Source organism: Eucyclogobius newberryi, unplaced genomic scaffold (assembly GCF_026437365.1).
Source record: "Eucyclogobius newberryi isolate DKJ021-1_F unplaced genomic scaffold, fEucNew1.0.hap1 SCAF_13, whole genome shotgun sequence".
Lineage (NCBI taxonomy): Eukaryota > Metazoa > Chordata > Actinopteri > Gobiiformes > Gobiidae > Eucyclogobius > Eucyclogobius newberryi.
Window position 1 is genome coordinate 16,837,090 of NW_027315757.1, and position 24,798 is coordinate 16,861,887.

Genomic DNA, 24,798 nt, shown 5'->3' on the forward strand with positions numbered 1-24,798 from the left:
ACAGTCTTCCTGAAGATGTGAGACAGGCTTCTACTCTGACAATGTTCAAATCTAAGCTAAAAACAGTTTTGTTTAGCTGCGCATATGACTGAAAGGATTTTTTCTTTGCACTCTTCTCTTTTGTTTGTGATTTTATTAGTTTAGAAAATCAGTTGGATTGATAATTTTTAATTTAGTTAATTTTATTGTATTTCTGTTTCTGTAATTTCTTTGTGATTTGAAAGCATTTTTCCTGCTGTGAAGCACTTTGAATTGCCTTGTGTATAAAATGTGCTCTACAAATAAACTTGCCTTGCCTTGCCTTGCCTCTTTATGTGAGTAACTTAACTCATGCATAAAGCCTATGTAATTTTTTTGTCTGTGAGTAACTTAACTCTATGAGTAACTTAACTCCTCTTTATGTGAGTAACTTAACTTATGCATAAAGCCTATATATATATTTTTTTCTGTGAGTAACTTAACTCGTGAGTAACTTAACTCTTGAGTAACTTAACTCTTGAGTAACTTAACTCTTGCATAAAACGTTTTATGGCTCACTCTTTTTCACACATAAAGTTTTGTCTGACCTTCTTTGTCGCCTGTGTTCTCCTGCTGCCTCGAAACGACGCGCTCTCCCAGCGGAGAATGAGGTGCGATGGGGCGGCCACGGGGAAAAGTGGACTTCCTTCTGCTGTGCACAGACTTTCACCAATTTACAGCTCAATCTCCGCAAAGAGCAGCTTGTCGTCCGGCAACATACCAATATAATCATATATTTACATTTTATTACAGTGAGACAGGCGCAGTGTGATATAATTACTCACTTAAGATCAAATGTAAGCCTATTCACTTTATTCTGCCCCGCCCACTTCCGTCGTAATGGCACTTCCGGTGGAGCCTGACCCTCTCACTAAACTGTATGTCCTCTGTGTGGGTTCCCCAGGCACGTCGGTGATCCAGGTCACAGCCACAGACGCAGACAAAGGTATTTTTGCCAAACTGGTGTACAGCATCAGCCAGGAGCACCCGTACTTCTCTGTGGACCCCAACACCGGTAAGAAGTTGCTCCCGCCGGCGTTTCATGTCCTTTCCACTCGCCCGACTCCAAAGGTCAGAGTTTAGTTTGCTCCAGTTTGAGGATTTATCTCTTTTCTCATTTTTCTTTTGAGGTTTTAAACATTTAACCAGAGGAGACCGAATAAAAAAATTATCATTAATAGAACAAATATGAGGTGTTCAGACCACGTCCAATGAAGAATAGGATGGATTTATTCGAGTTAATATCACCGGCTGATGGAGGTGAAGAGGAGGAGAGGCTAAGGAGGCTGAGGAGGCTGTGGAGGCTGAGGAGGCTGAGGAGGCTGTGGAGGCTGTGGAGGCTGAGGAGGCTGTGGAGGCTGAGGAGGCTGAGGGATGAGGGGGTTCTGATGGTTCTGCTGCTGCGGTGACTTAAATGGAGGGAAAGAGAGTGCATTTGTGTCGGTTGTAGAGTTTCAGTACTCGTACCTTCAACCAGAAAAGTGACTGAATTATAAAACATTGATCGTTGCCGTGGCTGTGCAGACGAAGCATCTCTCTCGTCCTAATATCAAATGTTCTTAACCTTATTTTTTTGCACGTATCATTCTGTTTGACTTTCTCTTAAACGCCTGATTAAACTCCTTTCATTTCAAACTGAAGCTGCTCCTGAAGCCTTTGGAGCACAAACAAATTCAGGACTCTTTGTGAAGTTAGTCGTGATCACAAGCTCTATTCAGAGGAACTGCTTTTGTGGTAAATAAAGCGACTGTCGGAGAAAAGGGCTGAAAGTAACTACGCTGGAGCAAAGTTCACTTAAAGAGAGATTTAGGGAAAACATAGATCCCAATTGAGTTGCTCTGGCGGCAAGCAGAAGCTTCTCCCAGGTCTTCTTCAGGTTAATGATGTATACACCGTCACTTTTTCTTTTGTAGACGTACCATGTAACCAATTATTAAAGTCCTTTACAAACAATATCAATTATGTCTTATTCTGAATAAAAGCTGCTGTAGTTTAAACCTCTATAAACACGTTCTGAAGTGCGTGTGATTCTTGGATCATTTTATCAGCTCATGTCTGAGTCTTTTCTCCTGACCAAGCTCTAGAGATGGGCCACTGCTGCTGACAGGTTCAACATAGCGCCATTGAAGGACGGGTCAAATGCAGGAATCACAAATTTAATCGTAATTGCAATTTTTGTCAGAAAACTCTGTTCCTAGTGGGACATTCCATTTACAAAATGTTTCTTATGCTAAATGTTTTTAATAAACCAAGCTAAACTAAATTGTTGAGGTGAAATGACTCCAGAAGACGCGCTAGCGCCTCCATCTGTTTCATTTTACACAGAGCAGCCGATCTCAACAGCAAATACGTTCTCCACAGACAGAACACTGTCCCAGGTCACTCTCGAAAGAGGCCTCGATCACAATGGGTTCTCACCTGGTTAAATAAAGATTAATAAATAAATAAAGGATAAACAGGAAGTGCCTATACAACAGAGATGCAAATCCAAGGCTTAGATAAATACAGTAGCGTGCAGTGACTTTCATGGATGGGCGAGCAGACTTGGGTGTTCAGTATTTAGTGGATAACTCAAAAGTTAAAATAAAATCATAATAATCTAATGCAAAGTTGTTAAATGCTTGTGTTTCTACTAATGTCAAATCATGAACGTGAACAGAGCCTGAGCAACTTCTCCTCTGCACATGCTCAGTTAGGGATTCTCTTCTCCTCTGCACATGCTCAGTTAGGGATTCTCTTCTCCTCTGCACATGCTCAGTTAGGGATTCTCTTCTCCTCTGCACATGCTCAGTTAGGGATTCTCTTCTCCTCTGCACATGCTCAGTTAGGGATTCTCTTCTCCTCTGCAAATGCTCAGTTAGAGCTTCACTTCTCCTCTGCACATGCTCAGTTAGGGCTCCACTTCTCTCTGCACATGCTCAGTCACAGGTTTATGCAGTGTGGTTTGAGCATAGATCTGGAGGTCTGAGGCTGTGTGATTGTCAGAGCACGTGTGCAGACCTCTAAAACAAGCTGCAGTAAAATAAGAATCATGCTTCCTGTGCAGTACTGCTCAGCGGCCTGTAGAGGCCACTAAAAGACTGTGACTGCAGCCAAGCTTCAGCAGCAGAAGTGAGGGGGAAATGGATACCGTACTTTTCAGACTTAAAGCCGCTACTTTTCCCCTTTGAACCTGCGGCTGATACAATGGTGCATATAATGTATAGATTTTACTGGCTAGCGGCCACCGGGGGGCACTCTAACAGGGCGTTTGACTCACCCTAAAAGAAGTGGACAGTAGAAGTGTGACAGGTTAAAAAGCGAGTCACAGATTTGAAATTTGTCATAAGACACTATTTTCACCTTTAAGTTAATTATTGTGGTCAAGACTGTGTTCAGTACAAAAAGTGTAAATGATAAAAATGTACATATGACCTGTTAAAAATGTTTATTTCTATTGGCTGGCGGAAATGTGTGATATGCGCCTGCGCAAAGTTTTCAGTGTTCTTTCCTGAAATAAAAAGGAAGAGTAAGGACGTGAACGTCTCTGTCCTTCATTCTCCAATTCAAAAAGCAACCACGTACCTCTCCCAAACTGTCGGAGCAGAGGGCGCAACAGAAACACTGTACAGGGGACACGTTGTGTTCTCTATATTTAAGCTTCAAAATACTGTGTTTTATAACAATCGGACTCATATTCACAGATAAATTAGTCTATTTAGTCCCGGAGGGCAGCAGCGGAACGCGGGCGCGCCACAAGGGGATACTGAACCCCTGGAAAGGTAGAGGACAAGGACCAGGACGTTTAGATGCTAATCAGGTACTCAGGGTGGGTGAGCCAGGGTCTCACAGAGACAAAGGGGATACTAATAGCCCATTAAAGGGTTGAATAGTCTAGCTCGGTAGTTACAAGGTGTGAGTTTCTGTTGAAACAAACAACTCTTTCCTCTTCAGGAAGGCTCCTCCCAATGGGCTGGACTTACCACAGAATAGTACAAATATCGGAGTTCTCGACCTAAATTCTCTTATTGACAATGACTCTTGGATGAGAGACGAAACGTCTAATTTTTTCTAACTGAGTCCAGATGACTGCAACTGAAGCTTTTTCTACACTATTGTGTACTATATTCATGAACCCTGTTATTGTGGTTGGTTATTCTAGCTAAAACAGAAGCACCTTTAGAGCATTAATCACAATCAGCCTTTCTGTGTCTCGAAACAAAGATGGGCCTGTCGGGTCCTAAATATCTAAGAAAACAAGACAATGAAATGGTCGTAGTAAAAGAGTTTATTTTCCTGACAATTACAGCTAATACAAAATGTGAAGCGTTAACCTGTCCCTAACACACGTGCTGACCAGCAGGAGCTCTGCCTGGCATCTCTCCCTCACCCTCTTAACAGACACAGGAAAAAATAATATTTATGAAGGTTGAAATCTGGCCGCTCCTCTGTAGACCTCTTCTTATTGATCAGCCCAGTTTTCCTAATAGATATTCCTTTATTGTCCCACATGGGGAAATTTCATTGGTGCAACGCAGGTAGATACAGAGGTAGATACAGAAGAACAGATCACTTATAGGAAGTCTGAAAAACACTTTCTGTAGAAGATCTCCTATAAATAAATAAAAACTCCCATAGACAAATAAATAAATAAATAAATACCATTGCATGTGATCCCGACAGTAATTGCACATGAATATGTGTCACGACAGCACATAGATTGCACATGAATTTCACAGTAATTGCACATGAATTGCACATGAATTCCAACAGCAATTGCACATATGACAGAATTGCACATCAGTATTAGGTTAGGTCAGTATTGCGAGTGTTCAGGACTAACAGTTTTTATTATAAAGTCTGACAGCAGCAGGAAGGAAAGACCTACGGAACCTTTCCTTCACACATCGAGGGTGGATCAGTCTCTCACTGAAGCTGCTCTCCAGAGCGGACAGCCCAGGACGGAGCTGGACTTCTTGATGACTCTGTCCAGCCTCTTCCTCTCCCTCTCTGTGATGCTGCTGCTCCAGCAGGCCACACCGTACAGGAGGGCCGATGCCACCACAGAGTCGTAGAAGGTCTTCAGGAGTGGCCCTGTCACTCCAAAAGACCTGAGTCTCCTCAGGAGGTAGAGCCGACTCTGGCTCTTCCTGTACAGTGCGTCTGTGTTATGAGTCCAGTCCAGTTTGTGGTTCAGATGAACACCCAGGTACTTGTATGAGTCCACTCTCTCAATGTCCCGTCCCTGGATGTTCACTGGTGAGGGGGTAGTGGGGTGGCGTCTGCGGAAATCCACCACCATCTCCTTGGTCTTCCCCGCGTTGATGAGGAGGTGGTTCCGCTGACACCAGTCCACAAAGTCCTGCGCCAGTCCTCTGTACTCCGCATCATCGTCGTCCGTGATGAGTCCGATGATGGCAGAGTCGTCAGAGAACTTCTGCAGGACACAACTGTCCGTGTTGTGTCTGAAGTCTGCAGTGTAAAGGGTGAAGAGAAAGGGCGCGAGGACAGTGCCCTGGGGCGCCCCCACACTGCATGTCCGAGTGTCAGACACACAGTTCCGGGCTCTCACAAACTGGGGTCGGTCTGTGAGGTAGTCCAGGATCCACTCTGCCAGGTCGTACTCCACACCAGCCGTCTCCAGCTTGTCCCTCAGGAGCACCGGCTGATGGTGTTGAAGGCACTGGAAAGATTGAAGAACAGAATCCTCACAGAGCTGCCAGGCTTTTCCAGGTGAGAGAGAGAGCGGTGCAGCAGGGAGATGACGGCGTCCTCCACTCCGATGCCAGACCGATATGCAAACTGCAGCGGGTCCATGGCTGAGCTCACGGTGGAGCGGGGGTGGTCCAGGACTAGCCGCTCCAGTGTCTTCATCAGGTGGGACGTGAGAGCCACCGGCCTGAAGCTGTTGAGGTCTTTGGAGCGCGGTGTCTTAGGCACAGGTACCAGACAGGAGGTCTTCCAGACCTGTGGTACCACCCTCATGTTGAAGACATGCTCCATAACTCCACACAGTTCATCTGCGCAGGACTTAAGGAGCCTGGGGCTGATGCCATCAGGTCCTGCTGCCTTCCTCACTTTAATCCTCTTCAGCTCACTCCTCACCTGTGCTGCTGTGACAGTCAGTGGTTGGCAGGGGGACCGTGTGCTGGGGGGATGGGTGAGTCCAGGCGAAGTGGGGAGCTGATGGTCCGGGGCAGATAAGCGAAGAGGAACAGATGCAGGGCATTGTCCAGCTGTGGAAGAGGGAGCATGCAGCTGTGCAGGGGGAGGGGCGGGTGACCGATCAAACCTGAAGAAGTGAGCATTTAAATCATTCACCCACTGTAGATCCCCCTCTGTCTGGGCAGGGGGGATTTTGAAGCCCGAGATGGTTTTCAGGCTCCTCCACACTCCCTGAATGTTCTTTTGCTGCAGCTGCTCCTCCATCCTCCTCTTGTAGCCGGCCTCAGCCTGCCTGATCTTCCTCCTCAGCTCCTTCTGCACAGTCCTCAGCTCCTCCTTGTTCCCTGACCTGAAGGCTCTCTTCTTCTCCTTCAACAGAGCCTTCAGTTCACGGTTAATCCATGGCTTGTAGTTTGGAAAACACCGCACCGTCCGGGAGGGAACAATGTTCTCAAAACAGAAGTTGATGTAGTCCGTGATGCACTCTGTGATGGTGTTGATGTCCTCCCCATGTGGGTCATAAAGCTCAGTCCAGACAGTGGTGCTGAAGCAGTCCCTCAGAGCCTCCTCGCTCTCAGCAGACCACATCCTCACCTCACGGGACACCACAGGCTGCCTGCGCACGATGGGTTCATACACAGGCCTCAGATGTACAAGGTTGTGGTCTGAGCTGCCTAGGGGAGGGAGGGGGGAAGAAGAATAAGCCTCCTTGGTGTTGGCAAAAAACAAGTCCAATGTTGTCAACGACAACCCGCCGCGCTTCAATTAGAGTAAGACCACAGAGGGGCCGGCGCACAGAGGGGCCGGCCCCGGGGCCCACAGGCTTTCAGACGGGGCCCTTTGTGGAACTAAAATTATTTGATTATTGTGGAGTTATTAAAGCACGTTCCTGCTGAAAGTATCAAATGTATGCATAAAAATAACTAGATTGCTCCTGTTGATTAATTGTATTTGTACTTTTACTGATCAAAATGAAGCACTTCTTCACCGCTGCATAAGAGTCGTTTGTTGAGACTTTCCCTCAGTGATAACATCTCTCTCTTCTCAGGGATCTATCAGTCCAGAGTGCCCGAGTCCTTTAAGAACGGCTCTGTTGTGGGCCGCGTCCGGGCCACAGACCGAGACATCGGACAGAACGCTGAGATGTTCTTCAGCATCGTGGGCGGAGACGGCATGGACGTGTTCCAGATCTCCACTGACAAGGAAACGCAGGAGGGCATCATCACGGTCAGAGAGGTGAGCCAGAGCGCCAGGGGAACGTCCAACTTCAGCTCCAGGAAAACAGTCATTGCCTGGGTGATTTATAACAAGAAATATGTGATCTGAAACCTGGAGTCCTGAAAAAGTGTTTTATTTGTACAGTACGCCACGGACACTGCAGCGTTTGAGGTCAGCATTGTTTTTGGGCGGAACCAAATATGAAATGAACAAAACAAACGTACTTAAGCTGCTATTACTGCGATACAACTGGAGTCAGAAAAAGTCTGATTTTTTAAATCTGGAAACAATGTTGTGACAGCGCTCTCCAGTTTGGAACAATTGTGGGCGTTTATTTTACTCCCAGAGCTTTCTCAAATATACTTTTATCTACAGAGCTATGAGTGTTGCCATTATCTCTGATAAAACCAGAATGAAAGAACAAATCAAAGTTTAAAATTCAAATTGAAGTGTTTTTAAGGATAAATCATCTATAAATGGGAAGTTTACAGATTTTTTGTTTTTTTGTTGTTTCCTATAATAAATGTGTATTTTGTATTGTAAAATATTTGATTGGAATGTTTGATATATCAAATTTATCACACAAATAATTGTAAAACTGTATTTTTTAAAAAAAGCCGTCTGTTAAGCTCAGCTAATGTGGATGCTAATAAACTAAACTAGACCCTGTCACACTGAGCAAACAGAAGTACAATTGCTGACCGCTGCTCTCCTCCTCAGCCCCTGGACTTCGAGGGTAAGCAGTTGTACACGGTGAAGATCCAGGTGGAGAACACACACGTGGACTCGTGCTTCCCCTTGGTGGACACCAAGGACAATGCGACGGTCCAGATCAGCGTGGAGGACGTGGACGAGGAGCCCCCGCAGTTTGATAAACCCTGGTACATGATGGAGGTGAAGGAGGACGCTGTGGTTGGGGCCGCGGTGGGGGCCGTGAGCGCCGTGGACCCCGACGGATCACGCAGCCCGATCAAGTAAGACATGTGTACTCACCGCTCGTGTGTGTTCAGAACATATATTTAAAGGCACTGCACCTGGTTTTTACCACATTAAATAAAACTAGTTCATCGAAAACTCTTTTCAGAGATCCAGACTTACACTTCAACTTTCACCTCACAGCTGCAGATGGAACACATCTGTACTACTGAACTGAGGCAAAACTGATTGTATTTTATTACATGAAATAAATCGTGTACTGCCCCTTTAAAATGTACAGAGTGCTATAAACGTGAGTAAAAATCATTTGTTAGGGGAAGTATAGTTAATGTGCTCATGACTGTTTGGATTACTCAGTGAAGATATATTTATATTCATTCTATATTTATATATTAAATTCTGATTTGACTTTTTGAGATTTTAAAATTGATTCCTCAAAAACACAGCTGGAGTTTAATTTAGCTGCTTCTTCTCTGAGCCACACAAATGACTCGGTTTCATTTTTTCCCCTTTTTGATCCTTGGCCTCTCCCGTTTTTAAGTCCATAAATCATCACCAGACTTGTTCTGTGATCACATTGTATTCATATGCTGTATTAGTGTAGCATTAGGGCTTCTTTTACTTGTTTATATCGTTGATTCTCACTACTGACAGCAGAGGGCATCTTTATGGTCTGAGTTACAATGTCAATGGACAATGTCCCATATGAATCGAAAGTTACGACTGTAACTTTGGTTTTATGAATCCCTGATGACCGCCAGAGCCGGTGCATAAACCACAGGATGATCATCCTTGCGCATACACAGCTCAAGAATTAATAACAAAAAAGTCACCTTTGATCTCCCGGTGGCTCATCTAGAGTCTATATAGTCACGTGGCACCAGTAGCTCAGTCCCTAGAAACCTTCTCGCAAAGTTTGAGAATTACAAGGGATTCATCCGGGATTCATAGAACTGTAGTTACTGTTGTAACTTTCGTTCTATTTCATCCCTACTGACCGCCAGAGGCGGTGCATAAAGCACTGGATGACGAATACCAGCAGGGTCCCGAGGAATAGACAAAACCATACCTCAATGGGATGCAGAGGAGTGTTGCCGGAGAACCTCTTCCGGCGGTTGTGGGGAAACCACATTCACCCTGTAAAATCGTGCAAAGGTATTCGGGGATGTCTAAGAGGCCCGCCGTACAGATCACGATAACAGCAGCAACAACAGTCTAAGGAATAAAGTCTGGCGGTAATGCAACACTCGGATGCCAACCGCCATAAAACAACAACAACAACGTCCAAAGACACCCCATTTATGGCGGCCCACAATGTTGAGAGCCGACTTGTGGAATGGCACCTAACCCCAGATGGTAACGGTCGCCCTGTCGAGCATAGGCTTCCGTGATTACACTGACTCCAGTGCGCGAGACGCTGTTTGGACAGAGCCTGGCCCTTCCGCGAGCCGGCAAAACAAACAAACTCAGATTTGTGTATCAATGCTGTACCAAGCACATACGTCTCAAGCGCACGAACAGGACACAGCTTTTCAAAAGCAGATCCCGCACCAAAACGTGCCAGTTGTGTCCCGCCGACAAAATCACCTTTGGATTGAAATCCATATTCGGCCAAATGGAAACACCAGAGTTTTTGAGGTGCCAACGAAAACAGGAGTCTGCAACGGACAACGCCAGGAGCTCACTCACCCGTTACACCGAGGCCATCACCAGAAGGAATGCCGTATTTATTGAAAGCAATTTCCCTCTGAAAGTCAGGCCGGGGCCTGCAGCGGCCATACCCAGAGCTTCAGGCGCTCGGGATTGGGGTGCAGAATCTGCAGAAGCCATTTATCACTGCAGTTTTTTAAAATAATAGTCTTTGTCAGGTCAGAATTATCATGTAGAATTCACTGTGTGACTGTCAGATTTCAGATTTGTTGTCCTGGTTTATGGTTCATGTCTCTGTAATCACTGGGTCTAGCCACATGAAACAAAAACTGGGACAAAGTTCAACATCTCATCATCAGTGTGTGACGGGCCGATTGTGCTTGTTCCCCAGACAACCCGGGACAGAACAGCAGCGTCAACGTCGACATCAGGGTCCTGGACGTCAATCAAAAGGCTCCTGTCCTGGCCACCACCAACGAGACCTATGTGTGTGAGGAGAGCAAGGCGGGACAGGTAACAGAACTCAACCAGGGAAAACCAGAGGCAGGTGCATGTTTAGTCCTGACTCTGGGCACCAGCAGGAGGCCGGTCCCTGAGGTCCTCAGAGTCCGAGATGGTTCTAATGGCACACACAAGTCTGAGATGTACTTTGGTGCTAGGCCATGGAGAGACTTGTACACAAGCAGAGCTGCTTTAAAGTCTATTCTCTGAGCCACAGGGGGCCAGTGCAGAGACCTGAGAACAGGATTAATGTGATGGTACTTCCTGGTTGTAGTCAGGACTCGAGCAGCAGTGTTCTGGATGTACTGCAGCTGTTTGACAGCTCGTCTGGAGAGGCCAGTGAGCAGGCCGTTACAGTAGTCTAATCTACTGGAGACAAACGCATGGATAAGTCTCTCTAAATATGGTTTTGACATTTTTGATTTTGGCAATGTTTTTCAGATGTTATTGATTTGACGTGGCTGTTAAAATTCAAGTCTGAGTCCATTATTAGATTTCTAACTTGGTTTGTAGGTTTTAGAGCGAGACTCTGTAGGTGACGCTAATACTTTCTCTGTGTTTCTGTGGGACAAAAACGATTATTTCAGTCTTGTCTGAGTTCAGCTGGAGAATTTTTTTTTGCATCCACAAACTGATCTGTTTGATGCAGTGACAGAGTGAATCCACTGGTCTATATTCACCTGCCGTCAGTGAGACATAGATCTGAGTGTCGTCTGCAGGGCCTGACCCAGCACATTTGGTGCCCCCCCCCATACTACTTTATGTATTGTAAGAACAATAGTGCAAAGTGCATAACAAGAATAAAAACAACTGGCAAAAAACAATAGTAATAATAACAAACAATAAACAAATAACAATACAATATTAGCAATAATTAAATAAATACAAAAAATATAATATGTAAAATAAACAAATAATTTAAGAAAAACTACAAACTAACACTATTTTAGTTACAATTATTATTACATCAAGGGTTACAGTGCAGTTTTTCTGGCCTTCCTCCCAGCAACTTCATTGATGACATCATTGTACGAAATCTGACTACCAACCTCATGGTTTATACTGATCAAAGCCAGACCAGTGAGGCAGGTTCTTGGGCCATGCTTGACCTCAGGTAAGTCTCTAGGCCGGGCCGGCCCTGGTCGTCTGCATAATTGTGATAGGACACATTTTCACTGCGTATCAGCTGACGTAACGGCAGCATGTAGAGGTTGAACAGAAGAGGACCCAGGACTGACCCTTGGGGCACTCCACAGGTCAGGGTCATGTGGTCTGAGACACAGCTACCAATTTCAACAAAGTACTTCCTGTCTTCCAGATAGGACCTTAACCAGTTTAGGGCAGTGCCAGTGATGCCCACCCAGTCCTCTAGTCTCTGTAAGAGGATCCCCTGATCAACAGTGTCAAAAGCAGCACTCAGATCCAACAGAATTAAGAGGCTTTGCCCATGTCAGTGTTCAGGCGGATGTCGTTTGTCACCAGTCTCAGTGCTGTGATGAGGTCTAATGCTGATTGAAAATCATCAAATTAGTTGTTTATTAAAAGGAAATCTGTGAGCTGTTGGTAAACAACCTTTTCAAGGACTTTGCCCCAAAATGGCAGATTAGAGATGGGCCGGTAATGACTCAGTACTGCAGCATCAAGACTGCTCTTCTTTAGGAGAGGCTTTATGACCGCAGTTTTCAACGACATTGGGAATGTTCCAGATTGAAGTTACATGTTGACTATGTGAGTGAGTGGTGCTAAACTGTTCAGCACAGACTTTAAAAATCTGGAGGGTAACACATCAAGGCAGCATGTAGATGAACTCAGACTGGTGATGATCTTATGGACAGTTTTGTCAGTTACAGGCGCAACGTGAGTTAGCTCTAAGTGTCTAGGTGGTTTTAAGGTAATTTTTTGCATTGTGGGATTTATAGCATTTTTAATGCCCTGAACTTTGTCATTAAAGAATAATGCAAACTCAATACACTTGGATGTGAAAATTAGTTCTAACGGCAGCTGAGCTGGAGGGTTTGTTAATCTGTTTACTGTGGCAAACAGGACACGTGAGTTGTTACTGCAGCTTCCAATTATTTCAGAGAAATATCTTTCCCTAGTTCCACATAAGATTAGGTTGTACATGTTCAGCTTCTCTTTGTTAATATCTTTTTGAACCTGGAGCTTTGACTTGCGCCATTTCTGTTCAGCCCTGCGGCATTCCCTTTTCTGTGCCCTGACCGAATCATCATTTCTCCATGGAGCCTTCTGCTTATTTTTAACCATTTTAGCCTTCATAGGGGCAATGGTGTCCAGAACATTCAAAACACTAGATGTAACAGAGTTCAACAAATCATTTACATTAGAACATGAGACATTTTCAAACTTTATCATTTCCATAAACAGTGCACCTGTGCCATTATTTATGTGTCTCCTCTGAACACAACCACCAGCTGGTTCTGAAGTGCAGGACCAGCTGGTGGTTTTGGAAAAGCAGACAGGTCCAGAAATGATCAGACAGAGCAGCATCGAGCACATTGACATTTGAAATATTAACCCCCTTTGTAATCATGAGATCTAGAGTGTGCCTTCTGCTGTGGGGGGGCCACTCACATGCGGAGTAAGACTGAAGGTTTCAAGAACAGCATAAAGCTCTTTAGCGTTTCTTTCACAATTATTATCAACATGCACATTGAAATCACCTGTAATGACCAAACCATCAAAGTCTGTGCATACGACTGAAAGCATCTCAGTAAAATCATCGATAAAACTTTGGCTGTGCTGGGAGGCTTGTATAAAACAATGAAGAGAATGAGCTCCATTTTAAAGGATACATACTCAAATGATGGAAACACCCCAAAAGACAACCTGCGGGTTATTATTTCATCTTTAAAGATAGCACAGACTCGTGTTTCAGATTCAAACTTAAAGTTGGGTGGAGGAGATTCTATCAGGACTACATTTTCTGTGTTTTTGTAAAGCCATGTTTCAGTTAAAAAACAAAAAAATCAAGATTATATGAAGAAATACAAGGCTACCCCAAATAAATTGTCTGTTTGCTGTAACCCGAGTCAACATTTTTCATCTGGCTCGGTCAGTAGGCAAATTCTTATTTTTTTCACTTTGAAGGCAAAAAAAAAGATCAAAATTTTGTCATTTTTTGAGTCGGAGTGACCACCAGGGGTCAGGATGAAAGTCAAGTTAACAAGCGTGATAAAAATATTTGACACGGTGGTTCAGGACAGACCGGTCGGTGAGTCGGCGAAATAATTGAAAAATAAAAGATTTTGACGTTTTTTCAGCAAAATGCTGATATTCATTTTTCAGTCGGCTAGTTTCATAGCGGGTCGGTCGGGTTACGGCAAACAGACATATTATTTTGCTCAGCCCAATTATTAATTAAGAGTGATTTGTTACATAAGGATCTGACATTTAACACAGCAAGTTTTGGACTAGTTTCAGTGGAATTGGGCCTTATTTTTTCACAGGGAATATTAATCAAATTTCTCAGATCGGGCCGTCTGACTGATTTTGTTTTTCCATCTGTATGATGTGACTACAGAAATAGCACTAGGGGGGGCTATTTTTACACAGGGCCCCGGGTTGGTTTGATTTTTAATTTGACAATAAGTCATATTAAGACAACGCTGAGACGCAGTGTATCCTATTTATGGGAGATACCAGGTGAAAGGCGAGCTGGGATGGGTGGTGGGGCTTTTGTAGCCAAGGAGAGTTTGGGACCAGGTGAGAGGCGAGGGGGGATGGGTGGTGGGGATTTTGTTGGTGTAGTCGGCTTGTGCAGAGAAGAGTTGATAAGTATTGACATAGCCCTTGATCTTGCAATATTGGGCGTGATGTTGCAAGGGGAACCCAGGGCAGGTCTGAAGGCAGGGGCGATGACAGGGATGTTGTCGAGCCACAGATGGGTCCAAGGCCTTTGAAGATTGTTTTGGCGCTGTTGCTGATGAGTCCTTCGCTGGAGGCGGTGGAGGTGAATCTGGAGCAGCTGGAGCTGAATCTTTTGCTGGTGGTGGTGGAGCGGCTGCTGATGAATCGTTTGGTGGAGGCTGAGGTTGTGGTGCTGTTGATGTTGATTGTTGATGTTCCTCTCTTCTCTAACTATCTGCTCAGGACCCTGTCCAGGCCCAGTCCAATGCCTCAGAGCATGGAGCAGGTTCTCTGTCCGCACCCTCACTCCACCTCTGCATAGGTGGGGGCCATTTCTCTTCAACAGGTCCTCTCGTTTCCAGAATAGATAGAAGTTCTCAATGTAGTGTAGTCCTCTCGGGGCACACTCTTTGGACAGCCATGTGTTCAGCTGAAGAAGCCGGCTAAACTTGTTTATCCTCCTGTCGATGTTTGGAAGAGGTCCACTTATGAATGTTTTGATTTCCACTTTATCAAGCACGTCGAATAACTTCAAAAAGTATTTTTTCAAAACTTAAGTCTGCTCTCGCCGCATGTCCACTACACCCACGTGCACAATCAGCTGTTTAACTCCTCAATGTTTAGCCAAAACATTTGGAAGGAGTGACAATATCTCAGAAACAGTGGCGCTTGGAAAAGTATGTGTGTTTATCCTTTCATGCGTCACGTGACTTATCGCCCCGTCTCCAACCAGAACAATCTGTGTGACCTTGGCGCTTGGCACCTCCTTGCTGTATTTTGGCCACTTCATGTATACATTTTTCCTTTTTTCATTTAATTCCATCTCTGAAAGTGGTAAAAATCTGTTTGTGAGCTGTATTTTAGGTGACTTTACATTATCTTTGTATCGTTTAGGCTTTGCCCCAAGTTTGTTCCAAGAAACAGCCTCGGCTTTCTGGTAAAAAATGTGGACTTCTTACCACCGGTTGACACAGGAACGGTATCGTGCAGATTCCAAAACAAATATCTGTGTTTTCAGCACATTAATTGTCAGGGAATTAGACATACACCAATGCTATTCCTTAACACACAGAGAACACAATTCAACTTAGAATAGGAAACAACACAGAAACGTCAGACTTTTGTGTAGCATGCATGGGAGAAACCGCCGGGCCGGGTCACCAAGGCTGTTATAAGCAGCCCGGCAACCCTTCTGGTCTCACAACGTTTTTTCTCATGCAGGTTGATTTTTTTAGATATAATGGAATAGGCGGGTCACATTTCTCATTGGTCAGCTTCACATCAAGGCACTTGTCTTTTACAACAGTCTGGTATTTTTCCTTAGAGATAAGCATGGGTAATGTTTACCCAAACCCTCTGGGCTGTTGCACCCCCCCTAGGATAAACATTCCCCTGGCCCATCTTTACGATACCTTCACAAACAAATGCAGTTTGTCACATGCCGTTTTTCTCTTAGTCTAATGATGCAGATAATATATCACTATTATGCAGATAAAATACATCACAGAAATATAATCATATATTTACATTTTATCAATTAATTATTAATTTCTTGTTGATACCTCCGACAGCGTTCTTTCCCTTCTTCTCCCAGACATGTCGCTGGCATCAGATATGTCGTTAAAACTGGAAAAATGTTCTTAAAATCCTTGGTTTACTTGAAAAAGTCATAAGCAAAAATGTTTGGAAGACAAAAACTGATAAAAAGGCAAAATAGATAAGGAAAGCAGCGATAGCAAGCTGGAACGCGCAAGAAAGCGTCTGCACTCTTCGGAAGCAGGAAGTTGTAGAGGATTAAATAAGGAAGGCAGCAGGACCTGACGGCATCAGCCCCAGGCTCCTTAAGTCCTGCGCAGATGAACTGTGTGGAGTTATGGAGCATGTCTTCAACATGAGCAGCTTCAGCTTCAGGCCGGTGGCTCTCACTCACGTCCCACCTGATGAAGACACAGGAGCGGCTGGTCCTGGACCACCTCCGCTCCACCGTGAGCCCAGCCATGGACCCGCTGCAGTTTACATACCGGCCTGGCATCGGAGTGAAGGACGCCGTCATCTCTCTGCTGCACCGCTCTCTCTCTCACCTGGAAAAGCCGGGCAGCTCTGTGAGGATCCTCTTCGATCTCTCCAGTGCCTTCAACACCATCAGCCGCTGCTCCTGAGGGTCAAGCTGGAGACGGCTGGTGTGGAGTACGACCTGACAGAGTGGATCCTGGACTACCTCACAGACTTGTGTCTGACACTTGGACCTGTGGTGTGGGGGCGCCCCAGGGCACTGTCCTCGCACCCTTCACCCTCTACACTGCAGACCTCAGACACGACACGGACTGTTGTGTCCTGCAGAAGTTCTCTGACGACTCTGCCATCATCGGACTCATTACGGACAACGATAATACAGAGTACAGAGAACTGGAGCAGGACTTTGTGGACTGGTGTCAGCGGATCCACCTCCTCATCAACGCGGGGAAGACCAAGGAGATGGGGGTGGACTTCCACAGACACCACTCCACTGCCCCCTCACCAGTGAACATCCAGGGAAGGGACATTGAGAGAGTGGACTCGTACAAGTACTGAAGTTCTGAACCACATCTGAACCACAAACTGGACTGGACTCACAACACAGACACACTGTACAGGAAGAGCCAGAGTCGGCTCTACCTCCTGAGGAAACTCAGGTCTTTTGGAGTGACAGGGCCACTCCTGAAGACCTTCTATGACTCTGTGGTGGCATCAGCCCTCCTGTACGGTGTGGCCTGCTGGAGCAGCAGCATCACAGAGGGAGAGGAAGAGGCTGGACAGAGTCATCAAGAAGTCCAGCTCCGTCCTGGGCTGTGCTCTGGACTCGGTGCAGGAGGTGGGGGACAGAAGGGTCTTGGCTAGATTCACATCTATGCTGGACCATGAGTGTCGCCTCCTGCAGGACACTCTGTCCGCTCTGGAGAGCAGCTTAAGTGAGAGACTGATCCACCCTCGCTGTGTGAAGGAGACGTTTCACAGGACTTTCCTTCTACTGCTGTCAGACTCTACAATAAACACTGTTAGCCCTGTGCACGTGTAACTGTCATACCCATGTGCAATACTGTCATATCCATGTGCAATACTCATACGCAATACTGTCATATTCATCCGCAATAATGTCATATTCATGTGCATATAACTGCTGTTAATAAGAGCGTTTACTTTTGCCACTTATTATTTTTGTATTGTTATTTTATTTTTTTCTTTCTATTCCTTATTAAGAATATGAGAGTTTTTTTGTCTTTAAGACTTTTTTCTATTAAGTGTTTTTTTTTTTAATAAGTTATCTGTTCTTTTATTTCGGAATATACTTGCGTGCAACACCAAAATTTCCCCATTGTGTGAACAAATAAAGGCTTATCTTATCTTATCTTATCCGAACCAGGACAAAACTATAACTCAACCAGGGCTAAAACCAGGAATAAACCAGGAATAAACCGTAACTCAACCAGGACTGAACCAGGACTAAACCAGGAATAAACCGTAACTCAACCAGAACTAAACCAAAATGACATCCAAACTAGGACTGAACAAGTAAATGTGAATTTAAGATATTAAAGATGCATTATACAGACTTATCTAGCTTACAATTGCAGGCTTTTTATTGCTAAAAAATACCTTGAAAACATTTTACTTAATAGTACCTGGTGCTTGTTTCCATGGAGATAGATACATTAATGCCATACCAGATCCAAACCAGGACTTAAATTAGGTCTGAACAAAAACTTAATCCAGGACTAAACCAGGACCAGTGTCTTTCTGAACAGACAAGTTGAAATGGAAAATATAAGATTTTCTAATTATTTCTACAAAATATTACCCAGAACATAAGTCCAGACTCGAGAGTATTGTCTTTGCTCAGTATTGTGTGGTTTTGTGTTGCAGCGGATCCAGACCATCAGTGTCGTGGACCCAGACGAGCCCTCCAGTGGACACCGCTTCTCCTTCAGCCTGACACCAGAGGGCGCTCATCACAGTAACTTCACCGTGAGAGACAATGGAGGTGAGGCCAGAGAGGAGAGGGAAACACCACTCTACACGAGGGAGTGCAGTGTGGTATTGTGTAGTGACAGGAGCTGATAGGGGCCGACAGGAGCTGAAAGGGGCTGACAAGGACTGCTTCATCTCCAGTAAAAACGCTGGCATACACAAAACCACAAGCTACTATAACTAGGCTGTAATATAAAAAATGAAATATGACTTATTTTTTATTCATTTTGAATCGCTAGGAGGTGCATCCTTGGTACTTTTCTTGTACCTTACTGGTTCCTCATGTACTTCACTGGGACCTCACTGGGTCCTCACTGGTTCCTCACTGGTACCTCACTGGTTCCTCATTGGTACTTATCTGGTTCCTCACTGGTTCCTCACTAGTTCCTCACTGGTTCCTCACTAGTTCCTCACTGGTTCCTCACTGGTGCGTTCCAAACTCTGCCTCTTCTCTGCAGATAACACGGCGGCCATCTTGACTCGGAGGAACGGTTACAGCCGGCTGGAGCGGAGCATGTACCTAGTTTCCGTGGTGATCACAGACATGGACTTCCCCAGGCAGAGCAGCACGGGCACGCTCATAGTGCGAGTGTGCACGTGCGATCGCCATGGCATGTGCAAAGCCAAGACCCTGAACTTCGTCCTCATCGCCATCCTGCTGTGTGCAGTTATACTGCTCAGTAAGTACTACTACTACTACTACAACAATTACTACTGTTCTTTACACTGCTGTGAGGTGGTATTACTTCTACAACTACTGCTACTTGCAGCAATACTGACCCTTCTCTCCTCTCTCAGTGATTGTGTTAGTGTTAGTGGCGCTGAAACTGCACCACATCGGGGATGCCGCCATCGTGCTGGAAGAGCCGCCCAAGCAGAGCGATATCATGTCCACCAAACCCAAGTTCTACAAGCAGGACTTAATCAACCAAAAAGTCCTGAAGTGCGACTCTGACCCCACGGCGCAGATTTATGATTCTCTGACCACCTACGCCTACGAGGGGACAGGCTCGGAGGCGGGGTCACTCAGTTCGCTTGGGTCTGCCTCCTCAGAATCGGACCAGGACTACCAGTACCTGTGTGGGGGCCAATGTTCCGTAAGCTTGCCAACCTGTACGCGGCAGAGGTGACAGATTATGAGGAGCTTTAACCTGACGCAGGACGGACCGGCAGGAGTGGAAATCCAAAGGGACATGCCAGTATTCTGTCCTTCTAAAGATAATCGCCTACCGGTTTGGAGAAGCACTCGAGCATTGGCCAAAAAGGTGAAAACGTGACTAAATATAGTTTCATTGCTTTTGAGAATTTGTCTTGTGTGTTCTAACATTGTTTCCTCATTAAAAACAATACAAACTTTTGATTTAGCTTCATTCATGCTTGTTCCATAAATCCTGTTTACGAGCCTCAAATTGTCCAGATTGTTGATGTCAAAAGTAGAAATCTGGAAGTCTCCTGTTTTAAGTCCAGACTTGTTCTGAGCTCCTACGGAGCCCCGCAGGTAACATTAGCGGGCAGGGCCGGCCCAAGCCTTCAGGGGGCCCTAAGCGAAAACATTTTTGGGGGCCCCTCACCACGTCATCAGAATCAGTTTTATTGCCATTGTCAGTAAACAATTCACATATGGGAACTTTCTTCAACGCAAACAAAGCGCACCAAAACTCCAGGGCATCCGTTTGCCAGTTAGTTTATTATCAACACCTCACAAGCTCAAATATTGATAACTTAAATCCCACAATGCAACTTGGTATTCCGCTGACATCACCTCTACTCCCTGTACAAATAACACACGTCCCAGATATGTTTTTGGGCGTATTTGGGGGCGTTAAGGGTCTAAAGCCACATTAGAACATTAGTTTAAATTAATGACCTTTTTTGGGTCTTCTGGTGCATTTTAATGTGATCCAGCCGGCTAAAGTAAGAGTAAAATGTGGAGGTTGTAATGTTATAAAATGATGATGTGATGAAACTGTGCCAGGAGAAAATGACTAAAGCCAGTTATTAATACATTAGTGTACTTAATTACTCAATACAATATTGGCTATGAAAAATAATTATGGTCAAATTTATTCATTTTAACTGAAAATGTAAAAGTAATAGTTATCCTTACTAATTTATCTTTTACAGCTCCCAACTGTTCCTTCTTGCCAAAGTGACAAAACAAGTTATGTTAAATTAAACAAATGGCATAAGCATTGCTTGATAACACTCATAAAGCTGCACAGTGCAAACATGTTATTCCCAGAGAATGAACAGAACTAGAAGTGAAGGTCTAAACCTCGCTATAGTGAAGAGACTGCGTTTCTGCAACTTTGCCACTTTTATATAAAAATATATAGTATTATTCTATGACAGACGTAATCATAATATGTCTGGTTATTTTTCACTATCAATTTATTATGATTTATAACAAATAGTCTAATGATGCTTTTTAAATAAATGTAATGTCATGTTTGTTCTGATCAGAACATCACACACTGGACTCCTGCATGAAACAATGCTGCGATGTGATTGGCTGATGGACCTTGAACGCATAAACCTTTACGTTCCTCTTATTGCACTTTAAGAAGTCAAAGTAAAACAGACATCACGAGTCACGATTGATCTCACACATGGTGATGTGAGAGAGAGGGACGCAAACTCAAACCCGCTCATCTCTGACTGAGGCTGCTCAGGGGCCCGGAACAGGGGCCCAGGACAGGGGCCGCACACTGTTCACTCCAAAGTCTCACATCAGAGGTTCTGGACGAGACGGCGCTCGTCTGGACCGGATCTCCGCCTCTTAGTGACCGGGGCACAGACGCCCCTCACCGGCCTCACCTGCAGCTAACACTCCCGGGCTGGTGTAAATGTTAAGCTTATTATCTTTCATTCAGACACATATAATGCGCGGGGCAGAGCTCTCGTCGCCTCCAGCCTGAGCGAACTAACGTGACAGAATCGTGTTGTTTCAAACAGCAGCATTAACCGTCTCTTTGTAAGAGAAGTTCAATACCTGGAGAGTGTTGTTGAGTTTGCAGTTTCTTTACATCGTCAAGTTGTTTCTTCTTTCGTTTTTCGGCATCGGGGGGATATATTCCTCTAGACATGAGGACCACGCAGGGACCACGTTCTGTTGTGTTTATGTTTTGCTCTCGTTCTCCTCGCGCACAATGAAGTTGCCCAATCAGCGCAGGTCTGGTGCCTTGGTTGCCAGATTGTCATTACAAATAAATGCGGTTTGTGTGTTATGTTACCGCTGTGTGCGCTGCCGCGCTGTGTGTGTGCGCTGCCGCGCTATCAGCGCTACTACACTAGTGGCGCACGCTGCGCTTGCACTTCGCATAAGACGGGTTGCCAGATTGGGGGCCCTATTAACGCCTCGGGGCCCTACGCGGCTGCTTAGTTCGCTTATAGGCTGGGCCGGCCCTGTTAGCGGGGGTAATATATTTTTTAAGTGTTTTTATTTTTTGTGTGAAAAAAAAATATTTTTTTCCCAATTTTTTGACTTCCTTCAATAATAATTATCTTATAATAATTATTATTTTGGAGGAAGTGACGTAATTAGGCCATGCCCACTTGCCGTGCATCAGAAATGGGAACAAGCAACCGAGCCACCTCCAGTTGTGTTTCAAATAAAGGTAAATGCATTAATCTATTACAAAATTAAAATAAAATCTTGCATGTTTAGATTAAAGCCTTCGTTGAGATCCAAAATCGGAAAACGACTGGGTGTTAAACTTAAGATGAAAAACAGAAAACTAGTCTAATCAAAGTCCGCGGCAAGTGTCCAGCGAAGCTCTTCTTTTCCGGAGTCGTAGGCAAAGCCGATGAGAGGTGAAGGGCTCTGGGCGTTCATTCGCCTCAACTGGCTGGTGGGTGGCTGCTGCCTCGTTACAGACAGCAGGATTTTGAGAAACAATTTTACGTAATTGTAGGCGGGTTTTTCATTCACGAGTTTATGAGCAAATTGTGTTTGACGCATGGCGCTGCCTCATGTCTGACTCTGATCTGGCAAATTATATTCCTCAGTTTGGGAACAGAGTAGCAGTGATGGCTTTTTGCCGTCAAAGTCAGCCAGGAATTTCAAGAAGTCATCTGCTGGGTAGAATAAAAAGTAAGATCTCAGCTAGCAGCACTGATAAAAGAATTCAAGCTTCTCAAAGGCTCAAGAGAAACGAGCATGCGAAAAGAAAGAAGACTTGAACTTGGGTGGATGAACTTTTGCTCAGAAGACAATCAGTACAAACAGGTTCACACACCAAAAGGTGGTGGTACCAGGCATTTGAGTGTTGACAAACATGTCAAGGTGAGAGAGGTTAAAGAAATGGCAGAATCTCTCTTTTTTCCCAATGTAAAGTGTAAATTGTTGAAGTTGAAAGACCTTTACTGCAGCGTTTGTGATTTTTTAGAGAATGAATGAGAGCTCGAGAGCACATGTTGCACACTTCAAATATGAGCCTCAAAGTGTATTTTCATTGTTATTTATTTCTACCTGTAACAAAGACAAACATTTGTCAATGTCCATGTCATGCTCTCTGTTGTTACAGGAAAACAGTTTTACTTTTACAATGTACAATAGCTCAAAATAATCATAAAATAACAAAATATCATATACATAAACAAATTTGTGACAGACATGTGTCTTTGTTCTCTTAGAACGTTTTTAGATTAAGCAAAAGTGTCATTCTTAACTCTCCTGGTGATCCCCTTTGTTTCGATTAGCATTTTAGCATACTTATGTTAGCATAGCACAAAGTTACAATAAAACAACAACCAGGCTTCAACTTCATAATCTTACAGACAATTTCGGCCTAAACTGTCCCTCTATTGCCTTATTCATGTTCACAGTTCCCATATAAACATTTGTTTTACCACTTTACCTGTAACAAAGACAAACATTTGTCAATGTCCATGTCATGCTCTCTGTAGTTACAGGAAACAGTTTTACTTTGAGCAGACGCCCCAGATACGGAGATAATAGAGCTCCCCTTGTGGTGTGGCATAGGAACTACACTAATGCAAATCAAAGCGAATTGAACACAGTCTGTCTTTCTAAAACAAACAAAATGATATTAAATAAATTCTAACATGAAATATAATACATTTCGGGGGGTGCCTTATTTGCTAGTCCCACACACAGTTGAGGCGTTATATGAAAAAAACAAAGTAAAGATGCTCAGATTAGAACAGAAGAAGGATCTGAGGCTGAATTGATTCAAATAGATCTAAATGAAGAGACTGACATTGTATTCATCAAACAAACAGTGGGCCAATCCAATGAGCTGGCAATGGAGGTACATGAAAATGGGGTAACTGAAGAATGTTCACATGCTGAAATATCTGCTGTGAGTTCAACCCAAAATGCAGTGGTGTCACAGGACAATTCACTGAGAGTGAACAGAAATGGAGGGCTAAGGTTTAATCTTCCTGTTATTTATAATGGGTTACTGAACCCCTGGAAAGGTAGAGGACATTCAGATGCTAATCAGGTACTCAGGGTGGTTGAGCCAGGGTCTCACAAAGACAAAGAGGTTTCTAATAGCCCATTAAGATTCTGAATAGGCTAGCTCGGTAGATACAAGGGGGGAGTTTCTGTTGAAACAAACAACTCTTTCTACTTCAGGAAGGCTCCTCCCAATGGACGGGTCTTACCACAGAACAGTATTAATATCGGAGTTCTCGACCTAAATTCTTTTATTGACAATGACTCTTGGATGAGAGTCGAAACGTCTATTTTTTCAAACTGAGTCCAGATGACTACAACTGAAGCTTTTTCTACTGAGAGTGAAGTAATTTTGGGAGCCTCTGTGAATACCTCTGTGAATCTGGATGACACCTTGCCTTGGGATGGATCAAAGACAAAGTGTGTGCTTGTCATAAATAGAGGCAACTGTCTTTCTGAGCTTTTACAAGCCTTTGTTGGCCCTGAAATATTACATGAAGACTTGATTATCAAAAGAAAACTTCCCAATGGAAAGCTAGAGGAAGGAGCAGGTTCAGGTGTATTTCGGGATTGTCTTTCTGAGTTCTGGGAAGAGTTTTACAGCAAATGTACCCTTGGTAGAGATGTAAAAGTACCATACCTGAGACATGAATACCAAGCCCAGGAATGGCAGGCAGTGGCACGGATTATTCTAGTTGTCTGGAATAATGTGCAATATTTCCCTCTTCTTCTGTCCCTTCCCTTTCTGGAGGAAGTATTTTATGGCACACCCTACAGCTGTATGGAGAAAAGCTTCCTCCAGGCTGTGACAAAAGAAGAACAGGAGATCCTGTCAACTGCACTTGAATCCTTTCACTCTGTCAGCACATCGGAACTGATTGATGTGTTAGATGCTCATGACTGCCACCATCTTCCCACAGAGAACACAATCAAGAAAAGTGTCACAGTTGTCACACAAAACACTAATACAGACTCCAATGTATGTCAGAGTGTTGATAACCTGTCTTGAACACTCTAGCTGACACTTTGTATCCTCA

General features: G+C 44.4%; 1 protein-coding gene and 1 pseudogene across 1 annotated transcript in view; both read left to right on the forward strand.

Moving 5' to 3' along the window:
* Positions 1 to 19,469, forward strand: part of LOC140357777 (cadherin-6-like) — a 33,216-nt pseudogene extending 13,747 nt beyond the window's left edge.
* Positions 1 to 24,798, forward strand: part of ifi35 (interferon-induced protein 35) — a 342,343-nt gene that overhangs the window by 184,891 nt on the left and 132,654 nt on the right. The gene's annotated exons all lie outside the window — the stretch shown is intronic.